At 40.0% G+C, this 22,529-nt stretch overlaps 1 protein-coding gene across 2 annotated transcripts in view; it reads right to left on the bottom strand.

The window, feature by feature from the left end:
* USP54 (ubiquitin specific peptidase 54) overlaps window positions 1-21,592 on the bottom strand; it is a 98,354-nt gene extending 76,762 nt beyond the window's left edge. Inside the window, exon 1 of one of the 2 annotated variants that reach the window (XM_032190970.1) lies at window positions 21,545-21,592. The gene's annotated coding sequence lies outside the window, so the exon portion shown is untranslated. Of the gene's footprint in view, window positions 1-8,054; window positions 8,124-21,544 lie in introns of those variants that run through there. The other variant, XM_032190969.1, reaches the window with a different exon arrangement.
* Between the last annotated feature and the right edge of the window lie 937 nt (window positions 21,593-22,529).

Here is a 22,529-nt window from a genome sequence, read left to right as displayed (position 1 = left end):
ATCTTTCATTCTAAGCTGAGAAACAGCACGGCACAATCAAACTGTTACATCTACACTGTAATTACAAGAAACAACGCTTGTCAAAAGCTGGGCTGGTAATTTGGTAGTGCTGGTTTCAATTCAGCATCTCACTGTCTAAAACACTAGTGGCAAACAAGCAGCGAGGTTTTATTTTAAAGTATGTTTAGAATAAGTTACCTTAATTATCGACAGCATTCAATGTGGAACTTACACAGAACAGCCAAGGTTGGAAGGGGCCTCTGCAGATAATGTAGTCCAAAATGTATTTAAATACATTAACGTATTTTTCAGCCTCAATGAAAATACATTTTTAAATACATTTTAATCACTTTTAAATGTCAAAAAAACAAAAAAAAACACCACCAGCACCTCAGTTGATCGTTACCCATCCTGTCTGGTGTCCTTTTGATCACCGAGCTCCCGCCCTCCCAGTCGGCTGCGCCGCTCGGGTTGGAGCCTGGAAGTCGGCTCCTCACCGCTGACAGCTCAGCTATTGTCTGCAGCGTGTTTGCAGTGCTCCTGCTTACCCAGACCATTGTGTTGCCTTCCTGTTGCTTTCCCCTAGAACCAGCTATTAAATAAAACCAACATTACACGTATTCTAATCCAACACAGCTTTCCACTGGCAATCTTAGTATTAAAATCTTAATAATTAAAATTGCAGTTCAGCTCTGTTTTGCACAGCGAGATCACGACCAAATCACTTCTAGATACACCTTATTCTAATTTTATGTAAAGAACATTGATTTATTTTTTTCCCCAACTGTCATCAGCCTAAATAAATTAGATGCCATTTCAGAGCGCCAGCTACCAGGTTTCTAACATAAGACGTTACATTTACTTTTATTGCAAGGAGAGAGTTCAAACTCCACTTTACACCGAAAATGGGTGTATCTGTCTCATAGTCCATGCTTATGCACATCAAAATCCTTGCACGGAAATACTGCTGAGGGGTAACAGAACTGTAGAGGTTAGCACTGTGGTCTGTACTGCAGAAAGCAGGCAGCACTAGAAAACTCCAAGTATTTAAACAATTTGCACAGGGCTTACTCATTAGCCTCCATTTTTTACATCAATCACCTACAGTGTTTTCAAACAATGAACTTACAACAAAGATAAGCCGCAACTCATTTTGGAAGTGTATCAGCACCCACTGCTCTGCTAAGCATTGGCCCTCCTCTATTTTATTCAGAAGTCCATTGCTTAAACAAGAGTTTTTTGTGCCATCACTAAATTGTGGTTTTGGATTGTAATTGTACTAACAGAGACTTCATAACACCATACTTTAACTTATGCTTACAAACAAAGCTTCTATCATGTATCTTAATGCTGTAACTCTAGAAAGAGAAAGAAAAATTGAAAATTTGAAAAGAACCTCCAACAACCCAGCCCAGCATCCCAACGTGGGCAGCAGCCTGCCTGTACCAAACAAAGAGATGTGAGGAACTTTAGTTGGTCAGTTGTAAGTCAATAATTACCTTCTTCTCCTCAAGTTAAGCACAGAAAGTGCAACATGCTGCACCACAAACAATAAGGCAGATGGTCTGCGCTCACTCGGGAGATTTTCTAAAGCAGCAAAGTGAGGTAGAAGTCCAACTCCATGAAAAACTAAATGATTTAAGGCACCCGCATTCCAGCTCTTGAAAAGAAAGCCCTGAGTTTTCTGACCTACCTATTGCTAAAACAAACATTTCTTCCTGCTTTCAAAAGCAATAGGTGAGATGCAACATGCAATTATGCTTCTCATTTAGGTCTTCATGGTAATGTGAAAGCATGGGGTTTCCCATGTGTGTGTCCCACACTACTCAAACGCTTAAATTATTTCTTGTTCTATCTCCAAAATACAGCTTAATGAACTAGAGGCTGGGATCCAATTAATACTGTATTTGTTCTTTCACACTGGCAAGGATTCTGAGTTCTGGAGAAGAATTTGCTCATTAAGTCTTTTTTTTTTTTTTCCTTTAATAAGTGCTACATTTTTTCTGACCAACTAGCCTTTCTGTCCATCTCATATCCTCACTGATCCACCAAAATGCACATTAAGCATGGAAACCTACCCTTAGGTTAGGTGCTTGGGAGGCAGAAACACAGGGAACAACTTCACCACAGCACCAACCCTTCGCTGCCGTTGCGAGCCCCTCCATTAGCCCTGTTTTTCCACCGCACACCCAGAAGCATTGGCGCTGCTTAGAGCTGCTTAATGAGGTTGCAACATCTTGCATTTTCTGTAGTATGGTATATCCTTATTATACATTCCTCCTACATAGTCGTCTCATCCTTCCAATACCAGCGGCACACACTATTGGCATTCTCAGAGACTTAAGCATTTTTTGGCTTACTTTTCAAAGGTAATTTTTATCACCGAGTGTTCATCAGCAATAAACGGTGTTACCTTGCATTCCACCACAGTAATGATCACACACACACCAGGTATCTACATCACTTGCTAGATTCATACAAGCAGCTCTAAATTTTTAATTTAAAGTAAGACTTTTAAAGTAAGACTTAAAAGTAAGCTGGTTTTCATGGTTCAAAAGCATACCATTTAAATATGACCAGAGCTTGGACAAGCACAAGCTTGTGAGTTTTCCCCCACATATTTGTCTGGAAATTTGAAAGCCACTGATGAACATATTTAAATAATCAATACTAGTTATAACTTCCTTTGCAGATAACATGAACACAAACATCCAGCTTGAAAAGCGAGATATGGGAAGAAGGAAAAACATTATAGGATGTTGCAAGATGCTGGGCCCCTAAAGCTTCCCTGTCAGACACCTCCCTTGTTGTTAGGCATTAGAATGGGCTGCCCAGGGAAGTGGTGGAGTCACCATCCCTGGAGGTCTTTAAAAGACATTTAGATGTAGAGCTTAGTGATACGGTTTAGTGGAGGATTGGTTAGTGTTATGTCAGAGGTTGGACTTGGTGATCTTGGAGGTCTCTTCCAACCTAGAAATTCTGTGATTTAAAGGCTGCTCATCACCTCTTGTCCAGCTGTCTGAACTTCCACATTCCCACACAGAAACATCTCAAAATGGCAACGTAGTAATAATAGCATAAATGAAAATGGCAAAAATGTAAACTGAAAGCAGTACATAGTAAGTTATTAGAGAGAAGAAACACTGAAATGATGGAATTTCCTTCATATTTACTTAAACAAAAACCTCCATTAAAGATTGCTTGAAGCTGACACAAATTCCACTCTTAGGCACAGAATTCAGGTTTGGCTTGCTATGCTGCACGCAGGCTGTTGGCTTTGACTCATGCAATCGCTTATTCCTCTTTGAGGAAATAGGAACTAAAATTGCAAAGCAAGGTAATTTCTAACCGTGATGATTAAAGAAGTGTGTTCTAGGGTATAATAATGCAAATACAGACTTGAAGGATGCTAACAACACATGTTACAGCCTCAGGTAACTGAGGCTGCGCTCATTTCTCAGTGGAGAAATATACAATGGATATTGGGAAAGTTGTCATAAACAAAACAATTACCTACAGTACACTCCTCGTTTTCTTATGATAATAACACGTTGAGTCCCCAAAGTGCTGGACTGACAACTGAAGTCATTATGAAAATGAGGAAGAAACAAAAACAAAAAACTATTAACTATGCCTGTCAAGGGCATAATGTAGGAATAGTGAGCTGAAAATCTTGTATGGCATACCTTGTATTTACAGAATGAGGTACCAACACAAACAAGATGAAGGCTACTGACTTGGGAGACTTTCAAAGCGTTAGACCGGCAGCAGGCAGGCTGGCTGCACTACAGCCTTCTTAGGTGGATACTGACTCAGGGTACGTCATCTCCATTTACAAAATATTTTTTTAAATCACTAATATGAAAAAATAATCAAGAAACATCCATATCTAGGGTGCATGTTATACACACACACAATATATATATACACACCAACACTCTGCAGTTCTCTTCCTGGGGCTTGCATACTTCTCTCTTCCCCACTCTCATTATTTCTGTCTTTCCTTTCTGGCCCCATTTTCCAGACCTCAAGTCATTTGACTACTCAGCTTCTTTTTAGCTGAAATGAATTTTCTCAAAGGGTTTGCCCAAACTAGATGCAATACTTCAACTGAGGTCTTCTCTGAGATAAAAAGCTTATTTCCTATGTTTTACAGGCTGTTCTTATTTTTAGCCCTCCTCATGTGACATTTGTCCTCTTATAATAGTAGGAATCGTGGAGAGTTGTCTTCTATTTAATTATTCCTTGCTCTATTTTTGCATATTTCATGATTTCCATAGAATTTCAAATTGCCTCTATTTATTTCCTAAGATTTTCTCAATTTCCTCCAAACAGGTTTTGACTCGGAAACTTGTATTCTATACATCTGTACTCCCTCCAAGTTCAGGGGCATTTTTAGTGAAAGAATTTTGCAAGCACAATCGCTTTCTATCCTATCACCAAGGTCATTAACAAAAACACTGAAGTGAACCAGAACGAGAACAGACCCAGCAGACCGTGCTGGATCTGCATTCAATACAGCCATTTCATTCTGGCAGACGATCATTAATAACCACCCACCGGGCACAGTCACCCACATCTCGCACCTACCCTACCATACTTCCTTTCAGGACGTGTTTCTTCACTTCTTTATAAGATTATTGCATGAAACAGTGTCAGAGACCTCACAAACATTAAAATACTAATGTTTGCTCTTTTCTCGTCAATTCACGGATCTTATCATGTTACAGAAGAAAATTAAACTGGCACAACTATCTGCTCCTCCTATATTTGTGGTGGTTGTGACTCATGTTCTTGCTGTCTCTCAAAGCCTGATAATGTGTGCAAGAATTCTGCGCAAGGATTTTTTCAAAACACCGAAGACAGAATAATCTGTGATCTCCTGTCTCCTCCTTCCCTGCCTGCCCTGTTCATTTTCAAATCTTCCAGCATCTCAGATAACAGCTAGTGGTACTAGGAGCTCTGGGCACTGAGGGGGGGGAAGAGGGTTGGAATTTTTGGATGTTTTTGGTGGTGGGTGGTGTGTTTTTTTTGTTTGTTTGTTTTTTAATATGTCAAAGGATGAATTTCATCAGGTACAACCTAGCAACCTACCCAAATACTAAGAAGTATGCAGAAGGCTAGCTTCAGACTTGCCATCCATCTTAAACGTCCTCTGTGCTTTTTATTTTCTCCGTGTGCTAACTGCTGTTCACTTCTGTTCCTCTTCTGCTAATGTTTTGAGAACACGTTCATGGTACATGCCTCACATTCATCTTACATGACTATGCTGCCTATCAAAAAAAATAATAATAAAAGTCACATCGGAGGCATGCATATTTAGGCAGCTAGGAACACCGAGCAGCAAGGACTGCTCACGAAGCACCAGTGCTGCAGAGCTGTCTGCAGGCAGCACAGGCCCCACACAAAGGTTTAGCAAGCAGCAGGTACTTCCAGCCCAGGTGGCAATTGCTAGTTCAAAGGCCATCCAGAGAAAGTCTGCATTAAGGCAGTGAAACTAACAGAACCAGAGCTCTGCAATCCAGAGCTGCAGCCACACCAGCCCAATTACAGGGCAGCCCAATTAGCAGACCATTTGCAGCATAGCTTGTGTCCATAGAACATCCCTGTACACCTAACTAGGCACCCACAGCCAGGCTTTATTCACATACACACATACTAAAGAAAGGATTGCAAATACAAACCAGATTACAACCCGACACTGATGATACTTCAGATACTCTGGCTGTAGCAATGTATTTATTCTGACAGCCCAGTGCACAAAACCAGAGCGCCTTCAGTACATTCCTACGTTGTTACACCACTGCATTTAGAAATGTAACTTGCTGTCATTGCCCAAAATCTAACTACATAATAATAGAGTCTTATTATAGAACATGGGTATGTGGCAACTTAAGATTTAAATGTTTGATTTCATTATTTTAAAAAAGCAACAAAGAGCAAGAAGAAGAAAAAGTTTAAAGACAGCAGCAGCTCTGGTGCAGCTCTGCTGATTTTTGCCAGATGACTAATACCTACGTTCTCCTAAGCGTACTGTAGGGTATTTATCATGCACCCAAATTGTTTATTTCCTTTTCACAAGAGTTATACAATGATTACACAAAACAGAAAACTGTTTGTTATCTTCTGTGTACACTAAGCACACTCATAACCTTCTAGTTGTTCCCCTCACTGAAAAAAAATCTCCTATCTAGCCATACATAACAAAATAAGTATGATAGCTTTATACAGTTGTAAATTAATAAAAATGGTTAGGATAACAAAAGCATCTCAACATTAAGTAAATCCCCTAACGGGTGTCCAAAGTTCATCTGGCACACTGTATAATTTTATGATAATAATTCATAAAAAGCAGAGAATCTAACAAGTTTAACATTAAAAGAAAAAGACTGAAAAAAACTACCTGTGTAGGTTAAGATGGTAATTTAGTATTTAACTTTTGAGAATTATCTCATTTAATCTAGATAATAGTACAAATACTGATGCTTTTAAAGAGGGAAAAAGCCATTCCAGACGTACTGTTTTGCCCACCACATAAGAATGATGCTAAAACAGTGATTTATCATGACTTAACATGACACTGACCATCAGCTCAAGTGTGTGAACTGACTAATGCACTTCTAGTCCAATTATGCTGAGAAGCAAAATGTGTTAGTATAAACTACTAGTGAATTGAGCATAGATGCTCAAGGGAAGTTTTGGATAATATGCTAACCAAAAACGATTTACATTGCAACTGTTCACTGATTTACAGCTAACCACATTTTGACAAATGAAGCAATGTTATAAGGACAAGTATTCAGGCTTTCACTGATAGGATTTTAGAGGTATTTGGTGTGTTGTTTTTTTCTTTTGCGCTAGAGGCACACTAGAAAAAAAAAATGAATGTATTGGAAACCAGTAGGAATGTTACAAATGAAACTGTTCTTTTTATGGATCCTGCTAGCAACATTGAACACTAATCACTGTTAGATAGCACTGTACTGGCCAATTTGCACTAGGCTGGCATTCAGTACATTTTGAAAGTGACACTAAATAACAACCAGTTTAGATTTTCTTTTAAATGAAATAGATGAATTTCTGTTACTTCCATAACATAATAATTTCAACCGGGAACTCAAGAACATAATGTGTTGAGGAAAATTAACGTGGTAAGAGGCATATCTGCAGATCTGAGTTCCACTGCTGCTTCATGTCACAGCTATTTCCATCCATTAAAAATAACAATAACAAAAAAGACACCGATGCAGGCTCCTAACATTATCTTTTAACTTGGAAAAACATAAGAGCTCTTTCCTATCTCGTTCACTATCTACTTCACAATTAGCTTCTCTGCTGTATTCATAACAGCACTGTAATTCAGTCCAAATACACATTTAGTTTAACAACTCTCTAACAGGAATGGAATGGGTACTACTATCTGTATTCAGCTGTATTCACAATGCTTGATTACACTTGGTTGTAGCTTAGTTTCATCCTGTCTATGCAGTCACAACCCATAACAAGAAGTAGTCACTGCTAATTAATCTATACCTTGAAAAGACTGAAATATGCAGGTCAGCTTCTGAATTAAATCTAATCTTGTCTTGTGTATAGATATGCTCTTAAGAGACGTTAGCAGAATTATCTGCTAACTCATAAGAACTCATTGTAATGCAGTTTCATTATGTTACTTCGCACATCCTCCAAGAACTTCATTCTTCCCCACAAGAAGAAGTTAACAGATTTTAGAACTATTTCTGTAAGAAGGCAGACAGCGCAAGATCTGGATGCTGTTCTCACTGAACCGGGGATGTAACAGCACTGGAACAGCCAGAACGCCTGAAATCTATTCCTGGTTCAGCACTAACATCCTCTGACAAGCCAAGCCTCTGTGTTCATCCGTTCTGCCTACCTGTAGCACCTTACCAAAGGAAAATTTGTTGTAATCACTGGACTGAAAGACTCAAAACAGAATTACGGTACAAAACCAAAAGGTGAAAAATATGCCGAGAAATGAGCTCATCTCAATTACTTTGAAATTTCAAACAGTAAAAGGAACACTGCCTACTTACATAGCAAAGATGACAAGTAAATCCTCAGACACCAGCTCGCCGGGGAAAGCCTTGTTTCTGAACGTCCATCCCAACAAACAATGTAGCAGTGCCATAGAAAGCAGCCGATTCTCATTCCATCGGATTTCAGCCTGCATAACAGCAGGGCACAATTTTACAGTGAAAGCTGGAATGGAAGCTGAGGTAATAAAGACACAGTGGAAACTAACGCTGTATTGGCCCAGTTCTCATTCCTCTAAAATTTTAAGTGCTGTCATCTTTTCCATAATATCAACCCACCCATACTTGTTCTTTGAACAGATAAGCTGAACCTAAAGGCATTACGAAGCAAAATGACAAAGTGCATACTCCTGTCTTATGCAAGAGCCTGCGCTTAGCAAGGAACCGAAGGTGCCAACCTGCTCTCATTTGTATTTACTTCCCCTTAGATGAGTCAACAGTTTGGCAACTTAAAAGCTGGATACTTTGAAACTGCAAAGTTTAAACTGATTGCATTTATGAAAATTAGATCTTGTCCATAGCTCTATTGAAAAATGTGCTTATATTTTACTGAGTAAACAACTTTTGCCAGTGTTATTACTTCTGCAGACACAGATGTTCGTTATCCCTGCTTAATTGGGCACAGCAAGAATTAATCTGGAGCCAGGGCAAAGACAGAAGAACTTAGACAACATACTGTCTCGCTAAAACCACCTTCCACCAGCAACCTAAAAAGCTGTGCCACCCCACAGAGCGCTGCGGGATCATTAGGCACAAATTTACTCCCAGTAAGGGCTGGCCTCCCCCACAGAGAACAAGGCCGCAGTCGAACACTTTTGATAAACGTGCGAAAACGTGTCTGCATCAAAGACCATAGATCACACAGTCCTGTATACAGACCTTATGGAGACCTTCCTGGAGCACAGAAAATTAACAAGTATTTTGTGCATAAAGCCACTACACTTCTAAAGGTTGGCTCTCTCATAATTCTTGCCACCGCAACCCAGAAATATTCAAACAGAGACAAAAAATATATAGCAAAATAAATGAAAAGAATTAGATCTGTTTTCCTGATTCCCGTCCTATAAAATTACAAGTGGTTCTGCATTATTTCACAATAATCTGCGAAGTAAAGAAGTCATGAGGTAACAGGCTTAAAAACAAGTATAAAGAAACAACTTGACGATACATCACAAATTGTGGAATTCCCTACCACAGAAAGGTGATTAGGGAAAAACACCATTTGCATCAAAAAGATTAGGCTTGTTAATGGAGCACATGCCCATCAGAAACAACTGCAAGTTACTGTCTAGATGCAGGTTTCAGTTCAGGATATCCCTAAACTACTGCCCATTGGAAAGATTAAAAATCAAACAACAAGAAGACACAATGGAAGAAACATTCCAGACTTGCCTTGGTTTTTATAATCTTTCTCTAGGTACTTCTTTAGGTCACAGTTGATACAGCTTGGCCAGTAGGAATGAGGCATCCCTAGCCAAAAGCCCTTCTTGGAGAAGAAAAAAAGCTAACTAGCAAACAAAAAGGTATAAAAGCTAAGACAAGGAATTAATTGTCAATTGATTTCTAGGGACGAAGAATAACAAGGAGTTGACTCAGGCAAAGAACGAATTTTTCAATGAGGTAACCAGACAGGGACCCCAAGCAAAGTTTCTGCCTTTATTAACCATTCTCCCTGTTGCCAACTAGCAGCTCACCAATGCAGAAAGACAATAAAGGAAGGATGAAATGAAGTTCAAGTATATGGACCCTGGTAGCAACAAGCATAAACCTAAACTAACAGAATGATCAGCTACAACTCTGTCATAAAACTAAGGGCAAGGAGGAGGACAGAACCCCATAAAAGCAGAAAATGAAGTGATACTGGAAGGCAGCCAGTGGAAAAAAAATGGGGTGGTACAAGTTCAAAGCTTCAGAAATGTAAAATAAGTGAGCTGAAAGAGAATCCCAAGCCCCCTTATCGACTACTACCAGAATAAGAATACCACACAAGTTGTTCTGTGTTTTTCCCTGCATTTTTCTTCACCTCACTTCAAAGAGTCTGGAGGAGCTGAGTAAGCAAGCTATGTCATCGTGCTTCCTAAAAGAGGCAGACCCTGTATAAAGTGCAAACACACAAGGTGCGGAAATTTATCTCCCAGTTACTTAAGTAACAGGCATTGTTGCTTTTTATTAGTACATCTTGCAATTTTATGCCATTTCAAAGATGCATGCTGATATTTTGCCCAGCAATTCTACCTGATTTGGTCTGCTACTAGGCAGAGTTGTATTTCTGACCAAAACATAACAGCTATATATGCAGCTGAGTGACACAAAACCCACATCACTCTGAACACAAATCTTTCAATGCTGGCATCCTGGCTGCATCCAGAAGCCAGACAGTACCAGCAAACACATTTTCCTGTTACTTCATTCCATGGGCAATTCCCAAATAAGAAGCTTACACAGCACAAGAAAACAGGACTGACTGTGGCCATTAAAATACCCTTTTCTCCAGTCTCGTGTTGTAGTCTGAGGCTGCAACAGCCGCTCATGTCACAGGAATTCTCTCCAGAGAAACTTCTGGCTGTACCAGAGACTACTCCAGCTGTGCAAGCAGAAGAACACATACCATGAAGACAAGTGCTGTTCTACATCATCCTACTTGAAAATCCAAACAATTTCTCCAGTACCAGTATACATGTATACTGATGAAATCCTAGAGAAACAGAGGAAAAATTTCCCTGATGACAAAAGAATTTCCAAAACTGTTTTGCCTTGAAACTACACAAAGATGCTGGTATTTCCTTCAGGAAGACATGTTTCTTTACTAAAATGTCACATCGGTTTTTGGCACTGGTATAGTTTTCTTATTCCAATTTCCAAAACCGTGACTTCAAAGAGTCTGCCAACAGGGCAAGGAGATAAACAAGTTGTGACATTAAGTCCAAGTAAGCTTGGAGAAAGGCACTGCATTTAACATTGATTTTTCCAAGAAAAATGCAGATAACAGGCAAACAGACACAAATGCTCAAATTCCCCCTCTCCCTTCAAATTCAGAAATCAACACATAAGTAAATGCTGTTGAGACAGAAGAATATTGTTTTCCCTCTCTAAAGTGATTTGGATAATTATAGCATGCAAATAGTGCTGAGCACTTCAAGAACTACTAAGTAATTAGATTTTGCAGGTATAATTTATTCTGAAAAGCAAAGACAAGAGAAAAAAAATTGATGCATGCACCTATTTCACCATTAGCTTCTTCAGGAAAATCCTATTATTATAGAAATGTACAACTGCCCATGTTTCAAAAGCCAGAATTCAAGTGATGAAGCATTAGTTCTGTCTAGGCTTACATGCACAGTGCTCCATTAATATTATTATCTTTTTACTAGATCAATAATAAAATCATCTCTGAAAGCTGATTGGAAAAAACAACCAACAGTTTTCAGGAAGCATAAGGACAGAAAATCTTTCTGTAGGGCAGTGGGAAGTGCTACCTATCAGCTACTGCTGCAAACAGGCTCCTTGTTCAAGAAGGACCTCGTGGCACACGGCGCTCCTTCCGAGAAAGTACAACTGCTTGTCAGCTGAATGGTTACGGACAGATCTGTGCAGCGTAACAGCCTTCAAGTCCTGAGCTAGGGAACCTATGACAAAGTAAAATCCTCTCTCTCATTAAATGGACTGAGGGTTTATCATCCTCCTGAAGAAGACCAGGAATTTTTCCAAATTCTCTTTACAGGTTGTTGTCACTTAGTTTGATGATACTCTCCTCTACATTCATTAGGTTGTTGGATTTTTATTTTTTTTTTTTTTTTTAACTTTAAGAACAAAGGAAATATCCTTTGCATTTGGCAGAAATATTAAAACCACATGACTACACACCTAAGTAATAGGAAAAAGCAGAGTCAGGAAGTTTTAAACAATAATTTCTACACTAAAATTCTATTTATTGCCTACCTGACCACAGTCGGCGTTCCCAGCAGGAAGCCTTGCCAGCACCCACCGCAGAGCAATGCGTGTGGCAGTGCCCATGCAGAACAGAGCCACACAGCACCAAAAGCTCTGCAAAGACAGGCCCCAAACCTGGAGCTGCCCTTAAAAATGCCCAAATGAAAACCAACTACCTGATCTGCCTCCAGCACCAAAGGCTAACACTGAAATGTAAAATGGGTCCTTAAAACAGAACTGACCTCAGGTGAATCTAGGACAAGTTTCATTAAGAAAAACATCACTACTGGAGAAGTAAGGTTTCTTCCTTCCCAACCCCTTCTGTAACTTCCAGCTGGAATTAACCTATTCATAAAGCTATAATAATTTATGTCTTCATAGTGTGATTATATTAGTTTCTAAATACAAATCTAAATTCCTTTATCTGAAAAGGAGTGCAAAGGAACTGCTAGCACTATGCTTTCAGAACATTTCTGCAGTTAGGTCTCCCCACAAACTGGTTGCAATTAAACAAAAATTATCTTTAGCCTCTTTTTGCCTTTGTTTATAACATTAACACCAAAAAACAGCCAGTGGAAGGAACAAGCTCAGCAACAGGCACATATTTATAGTACTTTGGTGACTCCCTGCTTAAAAGCTGTGCTGAACTCCTAAGATAGGTCTCCTAAGATAAGTCGTGTCTCAGTTTTATTAGGAGAAGCGTTGTGCTGAGTCTCTTGCTCTAATTTTTATGTGCACTGTATCAGTGTTGTGGTATATCCTACCAACAGCTGGAATTTATCCTGAATGGTATTTTGTTCCAAGTGTCAGAAACCTCCAGTTCTTGTACAGAAATGGTTTGCTCACTCAGGTTCCTCTGTAATTTATTAAGAACTAGAACATGAACACTTCACAGTTTGGTTAAATCTGTGTGCAAAACAGCTTAATCTACATTAAATCCTCACAGAAATATTCTTCAAGGCAGGAGTTAATCTGTCCATGGCCTCAGCCACCACTCAGGACAGTTGGACAACACTTTCTCAGCACTTCTGTTCTTCCCGAGCCAGTGCCTCTAATTTTCCAGTCTCACATGATTCTGTTCTTCAGGAAAGAATTTAACAAGCACTCAAAACGACCAGCTCATGCTGTTCGGTAATAAGAAAGCCAAAGAAGAATGTGATGAACAAGTAAATCACAATCAAAGAATAATTAAGGCTACAGAGGACCTCAGAGGAAGTGTCTACTGTAAACTCATGCTCAGAGCATGAGATCAGATCAAGCTACCCAGTTGGTTCCTGAAATCCGCTAAGGATGGAGACTGTACCACCTCTCAGTAAAATGCAAGATTGTCTTAAAAGAGGAAAAAAAAAAAAAAAAATTTTCTTACAACCAGTTGGAACATATCATGCTTTAGTTTATGCTCATAAATTTGTAAAATATTTTGCATGCTTCCTGATCTAAGTTCCTACTGCCTAATTAGGAGTGGTTTTCTCAAACCAAATGAGGTTATCTCTGTGACTGGACAAATGAAGATGCTGCTATGTCCTAGTTCAGATAAAGACCTACTGGCACTCCCATATCAGCTCTAGGGGCAGGGATCACACAGTAGTGACAATCTGATATGCAGAAGACCAGGAATTGCCTTTGAAAACTCTGAGCTCAGCAAGAACTGCGTTGCCATTGTTATACTGAGGTAAGCGTTGGAATTTGAGTGGATTAAATATTTAAGGCCATCCACAGCCATTAGCAATTCCACACAACATGTATATAGTAATTAATTCACCTCTTAGCATGACAATATGGGCCCCAGCATTTAGCATTCATGTCATTATTCAAATTAATTCCAGACAAGCAGGAATAAGAAGAGGAAGGGAAGCCCACAAACAACCTACAGTATTGTTGTACTTCTGTAGTGATACCATCAAAATAAACCAGAAGGGTAGAGACATGAGGAAAAAGCACCACAACTAGCATACCATTTTCAAACCAGCCAGACACAGCTAAGTCTGAGGTACAACAACGTAGACTGATATCTCATGTTTACTGCTGTGAAAATCCAAATTACAAAAGCATGCACGGCTGTTTAAAGATTTTATGTTTAACTAGAAATCTTATTTTAAGCTTTGGATTCCTGTTCAAACAATCTTACATACTTTTTGATTTACTGTGCATACATGAGATACAGTATCTCAAAGGTTAAAGGATTGATATGTCATTATCAATGGATTAACTCCTGTACAAACAGTACACAAACTCCTTTATCAGAAGAAAAAGGTGATATAAGTGTGTAACTGATGCTTGAAATTACCCGATGCTGAAAATTCTGCTGTATCTTTTACAGCAGAATGAAGCAATTCAGTTGGGAATGAAACTGCAGGAGTCATATTTTCCACCTTTTCTCCCCAAAAACAAAAACCTCACATATACCTTTCCTGAAAAAGATCTTGCCAGTACTGCTGCTTCTACCTAGAAGCATTCCCAGTGCTACACAGTCAGACAACGCAACTTCAACTTGAAAATGTCACTCAGTACCCTTAGCACAGAAAAGCTCTCTGTTCTGGTAGAGCTGACAGGACTCCACCACCTTTTGTCTCTGAACATCATCAGTTCCTACCAGCAAGAGGAATGCATACAGTGAAATTGCCCAGGCATCTTTTCAGCCTGCTGCTGTGACAGCTGACAGACAGGCAGAGGAGAACTGACTACAAGCAAAAAGCAAGCCAAGAAAGGCAATGGAGAAGTAGCACAGCTTGATTTATGTGATAATGATATTGCCGAATACAACTGAAAATTAATACCAGTAAATGGACTGACTGCAGAACTAAATTACCAAGTTTAACTACCTTTCTATGTCTCCCAGAAAAGAAGTCCTTTTCTTTAAGAAAAGGCACTTAGACACCAAAATGTATTTCTTCTCAAAAGATGACTAGTTCCAGACCAAACCCACAGTCTGAAACCTACCGATCTGAAAGGAGTAGATGATATAAATACCCTTCTGCTAACAGGAAGGTCACATTCTCTACCTGCCCATTCTTTCCTAAACCAATGCATTTTTAAGAGCAGCATTTCAAACAATGCTTTAAAAAGCCTTTCCAGAAAAATTAGTGTCTAGTCTAGAGAATTTAAACAAATTAGGAGGACCTTAAAAACAGCAATTTAGTGAAAACTGTTGTTCATTCTGCAGCACTGTCAGGCTCACAATGCATCCTTCACTGTTTCCCTTTTTAAAAGGGTAATGAAATCTATATTTCAAATCTACATAGTATCCGGAATCAAAAGGAACTAAGTTCTTTATTGGCATCTCCTTTTTTTTTTTTTTTAAAAAAAAAAGAAAAAAGATCATTTTTTATTTAAAAAAATTCAAAAATATTGACATGAATTCTCCAAATATCATCTATTATGCTATAAGGACTGCACAGATTTGCTACTAACAATAATAATATTCATAATAGAGAACACAGAGTACAGAGAGCATTATACTTTATTAATCGCAAGTTTTATGAAACTTTGCAGTGTTTATTTGCACATCTCAGGTAGAATATAATGAAAAAACTTTAGAGAACAGGCAACATATACAATTAACATTTTTTATTCCTATTTTCTTTCCCTTCCATGACCTATTTTCTTGAATAACATGCAGATCTAGTGAGGACATTAACCTGTTTCCATGTCATAGCAAAGCTCGTGTACCAATGTGCATTAGCTGTTGTTTATTGATCCATTTATAAATTCATTCCACTAGGAACACCAGCAGGAGGATTAGAAAGTGTTTTGCTATGCTATGCGACACTTCATTGGTTAACTATTTCCCAGAATATATTTATTTTAACATTTTGTGGAAATACTTACAGGAGAATCCTCCTCTTCAAACAGTCTCCCACATCTGAATCACTCCTATATTTTTAGCCCATTCATTACTTTCAAAAGTCAAAATGTAATAAATCACATAGAAGTGTAACATACAAGAATTACATTGTCTGCTACAAATACTAGTTTACATGTTACCAACTGTTAGAATTAACAAGCTAGCTGGTCTCTGCTCAAGAGTGTGAAATGCCAAATCAAGTTTCATGTGCACAGGAAAAAAAAAAAAAAAAAAAAAAAAAAAAGAAATAAAAGGCAGTTTCCTCTTCCCCAAAGACATCTCATCTGCAAATTGTTCCCCCCACACAGTATGCAATGCGTGCTTCTGTATAAACGTGAATGAGCCAAACTGTATCATAAAAGAGAATTCTAGACAAGACACTAATCCGTGATCATTTTTTATTTATTACCTTACTAACCTATACTATACGGCTTCTGCCGTTAGTATAATTAACCTTTGGAACAGCAATTACATACTGCTTATTTGCAATGTACATACTCATAAAAAAAAAAAAAAGAAAAGTCTTTGTGCTAAGAGGTGTTTATACCATTTTGTGAGCTTAACTACTTTTTAAAAATAGATGCCTACAATAAACCCACATTCACTGTCCCGATTTAAGGAGGCGGGGAAAGCAGCTGAGCTTTATAGCTCCAAAAATTCAAACTGCTACAGATGACAGGGGAAAGTAATTCCAAAAGCAGGAAAGTAATTCCAGCCTTCAAATCTGAGGACTGCAAGCTTGACCAAATCCACACATCAGATGAATTCTGGCAGAACATAACAAGCCAGGACATACTGCAAAATAATTAAGGAAAAGATCACTGTGGTTCATGGCCTGGCACACTTTTACAGCCAACTACAATTCAGTGAAGTTTTATCCACAACATAAAATGGTATCATTTCAGGCTTGGAGAGACATTCAGAAGAAGGAACCATTCATAGTTTTAAGTCTGAAGTTTAAAAACCGTATTCCTCTGACTGAAAAAAATAAAAGCAAAATGTCAAATGTCCTCTTAATGACAGAAGCCTTGAAAAATGAGTGAAATGCAAAGGAGTGGCAAAAAGTGACAGAACAGATACTAATCACAGCTTGTGGACCAGAAATGCTGTGCAAGAGAGGAAGATGTTGCTCTAAAGGGGGTGCTCTGACCAAAAAAGAGGGAGAAAACAAATGGGACAAAGGAAATGTTAGACAGCATGATCATATAAGCCTCATTTCAGTAATAAATGAGGCAGCAAATTACATTTTTCTCGCCTGCAGAAACATCTGACCGGTATCAGTTTTCTTCCAACACCTCTTTAATCCATTATCCAATTTCCAACATTTTGAAATAAGAAACAAGAAATCACAGAAGTAATTACATTCCTACAGACTACATGAAAATTGGTGGTCAGGTAAAGGAAAAACAACCAATTTGCAATTTTGGTGAGGGGGAAGTAGAAAAATTCACCCCTTACACATTTGATTTGTCAGCAGTTCAATCAGTACAGGATGTCCACAACACTGTTTCTTGTTATGGAAGACAGTGGGGTTAAAGACTGGAGGAAAAGAGATAAGGAGATAAAGAGACACAAATGAAATACAGAGGAATGTAAATTTCATTCTTTCTGCAGTTCACTGAAACTGACCCACAAACAGTAACTTGTTTTAATAGCCTTAAAAATGAGAATAACATGGGCAAGTATTAAATTTATTGACCTCCTCCCATTAAGTGGGTTGCCTAGAAACACCTTACTTAAGAATGAATGGGGAAATGGATTACGTTCTCCTATCCGCATATTTCAAACATTTTGTAGAATTTATTTAATGAGATCTATGGAATAGAAGTCATTTCCCCATTCTGCTTTTACAGCATTGAGCACACTGTAGATACTCAATGAAGAGTATAAAAAAGCTGATATGCAACAATAACAATAATACGCTCTGAAAAAAGCCTCCATAGATAAATACAAACCTGTATAGAGCATGCAGAAGTGCTGGTGTGATGACTCAGCTGCTAATGTATTTCATTTACGTTCATTTTCTTAGCAGCAGCCTGAGGTTATTAATAACTCCCAGGATGCCACTTAGCACTGTGGATTCATTTTCCTGTTAATGGTAGCAATGGGTTCCTTGTTAATGGTTTTAAGATAATGCTGGATTTTACCATATGGTTGGGTTTGTACGAGGGTTTCTCATGAAAAGCCAGAGAGTGTAAGAAATTGTTGCTATATTTAACTTCAGTGTCCTCACATGCACAGCAGGCAATTGGAATGGACAGTGTTCCAGCATTCACAAGTGCAAAGGATGCTCGATATTTACTGCACGTTGTGTTTAAGAGGACTACATGGACTTTAAACAAGAGAACATATGGATAGATCAGAGGGCGGGTAATGGAATGATGAGCTTTTCACCTCTGGGTCACTGGTTCAAAACTAAACTGGTTGGTAATGAAGGAAGCTATTACTATCCGACAGCTCTGGCTTTTACAAATTGATTTGTCAGGCTTAGTGCAGCTCTCACCAAACTTAAAACTCACCATTATAATTTGCACTTTTGCAAACAGTTTCACCCGGCAAAGTAACTGAAACTTGAACAGAGAGAGAAGTAACCTTTTTTCCTCTGGCCCCATCTCCAGAGCAGGGAGTGCCAGAGGAATGGTGAAAATTATACCGTAGCACATCATTCTATGGATAAAGACAACCTCTGCCTCTCAGACACCCAAATATAACTGCCTCTTTATGACAGTGTTAAGGGCTTTTAATACTGAAGAAGGCAAGGAAGAAGACATACCAACATGGATGCTTTGAAACTAAAATTTCAGTGTTGCATAAAGATTTCTTTGGATATCTCACTCAAAGATGTATTTCCTACGTCTAAAGATTACGAAGAAATTGGTCAGTGCTCTCTGAAAGGAACATCCCAACTTTAACATCCACTTTGTTATAATGCATTTGTAGCCAAAACATATAAACAACATTTGTAGGAACAACATGGACTTCACTTTTTAAAGTATTTCTTCACAGCTTTGTTAGTAAATTTGCAGATTAGTCCAGAACAGTGCATAACTTTCCACATGCTTTCATAATTTGAAAAAAAAAAAAAAAAAAAAAAAAAAAAAGCTTTCAGCCTCAAAACCCTTCTTCCTTTGCATCTTAGTAGTTTGACAACAGTCGCAGAAAGTGCTCTGCAGGTTTACTGGATGGTAACTGCTACAGAAGTGAATAGACACAAAGTTTTAATGTAGCACCTTCACAATCGCCTTTACTTCAAATATTTAGGGTATCACACAACAAAGTCTACTGGAATTTTTACATTCTGTGAACACAAAACATTACCTGTACATTAAAGACCATAACAAAATACAGACAGCTCACAAATCTTGTAAAGTGCTGAAAAATCAACATATGAAATAGCCTCCTCTCTTCCTGGCAGCCTTCTTGTTTTCTACTAAGTTGTTTCTAACATACTGAAGTTTTTCCTTCCTTTTTCCAACAACTCCAGAAACAAAACGTTTCCACTAACTTTAAGAAAGCCATGAGAAGTTTACTTCCCAGCTGAGTGACTGCACCTAAATTCAGCAAGTTGAATATCCCGAGGTGGAAGGGACCCACAGGGGTCATGAAGATGGCACGTGGTCCACTGCTACAAAATTAAAGTCACGTAACTAAGCGAGACCCTATTTCAGCTAAACACTTCTCCCGTGTCCCACAGACAAGGCCTGGTGAGATCCCCCTAAGAATTTAACTTCACCAGGACACAGCACAAGAAATCCCATGCATCAAGTGATATAACACAGAAGAGATGGAAATGGAATAAACTGCTTGCTCAACTTGCTTGTCAAGAGACCTACATGTTGTGTAATATCATTTAAAAACTGTCCAGGCTGCAGCCAAGAGATGTTGTTTCTCACAGAAGTCTCACGCACAGGGTACAAGCCTTGGAAAGGAGGCTCCCTACAGATAAAGACCAGATTTTAAAGACTAAGCCTATTATTTCACTTGCAGTTAAAAGGAACAATGGAGAGATTTTTGTACAAAACAAATCAAAATTCCTTGACAGTCAGTAGCAAGATTCTTGCTGCTCCTCTCTGCCATGAAGTACTGCGTATCTGTGCCAAGAAACGAACTTGAGTGATGAAAACACACAATAATGTTGGAAGGGTGACTGCAGCTGTTACTGATAAAAAGAAAAGTTAAAATGCCAAGTTTAGACAAAGGCAAGAAGTGGAATATCAGTGAACAAAAAAAAATGTTTGAATAAATGTGAGGGGAATATATGTTAGGAAACCGAAGAATGTTTAAGTAATTTACATTTCAGAATGTTACATGAAAAACTGAAACAACTAATAACTTCTGCAAGTGTTAATAAGCATGTCCATTACAGGACACACTTTTATTCTTTATGAACAGTAAGTCATGCACACAAAAAAAGAATAGCTGTGGCTTTTTATTACTCTTTCATCCTCCTGCCTCAGTTTGCATTTGTATCACCTGCTGCACTTTGCATAGTTGCACTGCACATTATTTGGGACAGCAGTTCTTCCTATCGATGCTTATCCAGCTCTCAGATACAATGGAACCTAAATTCTGATCGGTGGGGATACAACCTATCTTTAAGTAATACTGTTTATGAAGCGCCAAAAACTGAAAAATAAGAATACTTTCTCTTTTAGGTACTCTTCATGAAAATTCGCGTAAGAAGGCTTAATGCCTAATAACAACATCAGGACTGGATAAAGAAGGATTTAAATTCCCGTTACCCTTGTTTAATGAACTAGTGAGTACAGTACCAAAATAGATTATTAACCCAGAACAGAGAGGAGAACCAATATAATTTTACCTTCACTGACTGAAAGAGATGAACTGAAATGCTTTCACAGTCATCAGCAGTAAAATTTCTAAATTCTCTAAGATACCTGTACTGGACAAATGAAGCCCACCCTTCTCCCATACCCCACCCCAAGAACCCCGTGGCTTCCTGACTGGCACCACAGAGCAGAGGCAGAAAACCCTCCTGTTTAATCCTGCATGAACGACACGCAGCGTGCTTGATTAGACATACTCTCGATTAAGTGATGGAACAGAATTTAAGGAGTAGCCTGTCTACTACAAGTATTAGTATTTCTACCACTTTCTAAATAAGAATAGATTTTAAAGACTCATTCATTTTATTTTATTTTTTAAGTCCATAATACCTTTTTGGTCATTATTTTTAAGAGCTGTCACATTCCAGTTAAATATTAACTCAAGAGACTTGTTCTCTGCACAGCAACGTTTTCCTTCCCAGAAATAAGCACGCTGCTCTACCTTGCTGTTGTTTCCCGAAACTGCTGTTGAACTTCAGGTAAATTGCAGCACAAACCCTCTCAGCCTGGGATTTACGCCCCAAAGCCTGAAGAGCAGCGCGAACCCAGAGGGGTTTGTTTTCCTTACAAACTTCATTATTTCAAACTGCATGGTTATTTTGCCCCGAATTTGGCACGCATGCTGTCTCCACGGACCGTAACAGGGAGAATTTGTTCCAAACCCCCCAAATCTCCCCGGGCCCCTGTCCCGTGTGGCAGCAGCCCCGGTGCCCAACAGGAGGTGTGCGCGCACCGGCAGGGCGGTAATCCCCGCTAATCCCCACCGATCCCCACCCGTAATCCTCCCGCCGAACCGAGGCTCTCAAACGAAATGAAATGCTGGAAAAGCGAAAAACTGCTGGTTTTAAAGGAAAAAATATCATACATACTTCGCCTTCCTCGGGCTGCGCTGCAGCGAGCAGGGCAGCGGAGCTGAGCGGCGCCTTCCAGCCGAGAGCCTCCCCGCCAGCCCGGGAGCTCCCGATCTCCCCGGGAGCCGCCACCCCCGGGGCTCCGCGGTACCCCCGAGGGGACGGGACAGGGGGAGGAGGAAGAGGCGGCGGCGAACTCCGCGTGTCTCCGAGCAGGGAACTCCTCGGGGAGCCGCTGAGGGGCGGCGAGCGGGACCCGGCGGCGGTCGGTCCCCACCTGGCGGCGGCCGCTCCCTACCTGGCGGCGCCGCGTCCCCGCCGCCGGCCGCCCTCCTCCCGCTGCTATAGCTACGGGCAGCCGCCGCGCCCGCGCTCTCGCGAGAGCCGCCATTTGCCTGCCACAGCCCCGGGCCGCGCCGCCGGCGGCCGCCTCCTCTCGCGAGAGCGCCGCGGGGCGGCGGGCAGCGGGCGCCTGCCCTCAGGACGGGGCGGCGGCCGCGGGTCCCCTCAGCGGGTCCCCTCTTGTCACGTCCCCTCCTGTCACGGCCGGGGCAGCCTGACCCTCACAGCTGGGCCTTCAGCAGAGCTCGCTGCATAGAGCTGCCGGGCACAAACGCCTTTTTCTTGCCGGGGGGAAAATAAGCGTGCTCGCAGCTTGTGTGTAATCCCCAAGGGCTGCGGAGCGCCGTGTGTGAGCGCTGTGGGACGCGGCTCTGGCCGAAGGGAGCAGGCCGCAACGTCCAGTTACACCAAAAGTTTGGGTGTAGTCAGCACTAGAGCTGGATTTATTCACAGGTTAGAGCCCTAGCAGCAGCAGCATCCGTTCAAGTGATGCAGGCGTAAATTCGACTTTCACAAGGTCCGGGAGAATTTAAATAAGTTCTTGTGTACGTTTGTGGTTTGATTTTCTAAGTACTAGACAATGTGTAAGATTAATATTAAGCTCACATTCCCCAAATTGCATTGGCTGTGGTATGTGATTTACCTGTTACTGCCACAGCGT

The sequence above is a fragment of the Aythya fuligula genome, chromosome 7 (genome assembly GCF_009819795.1).
Source record: "Aythya fuligula isolate bAytFul2 chromosome 7, bAytFul2.pri, whole genome shotgun sequence".
Taxonomy (NCBI): Eukaryota; Metazoa; Chordata; class Aves; order Anseriformes; family Anatidae; genus Aythya; species Aythya fuligula.
This window is presented reverse-complemented; position numbering and strand designations above follow the sequence as displayed.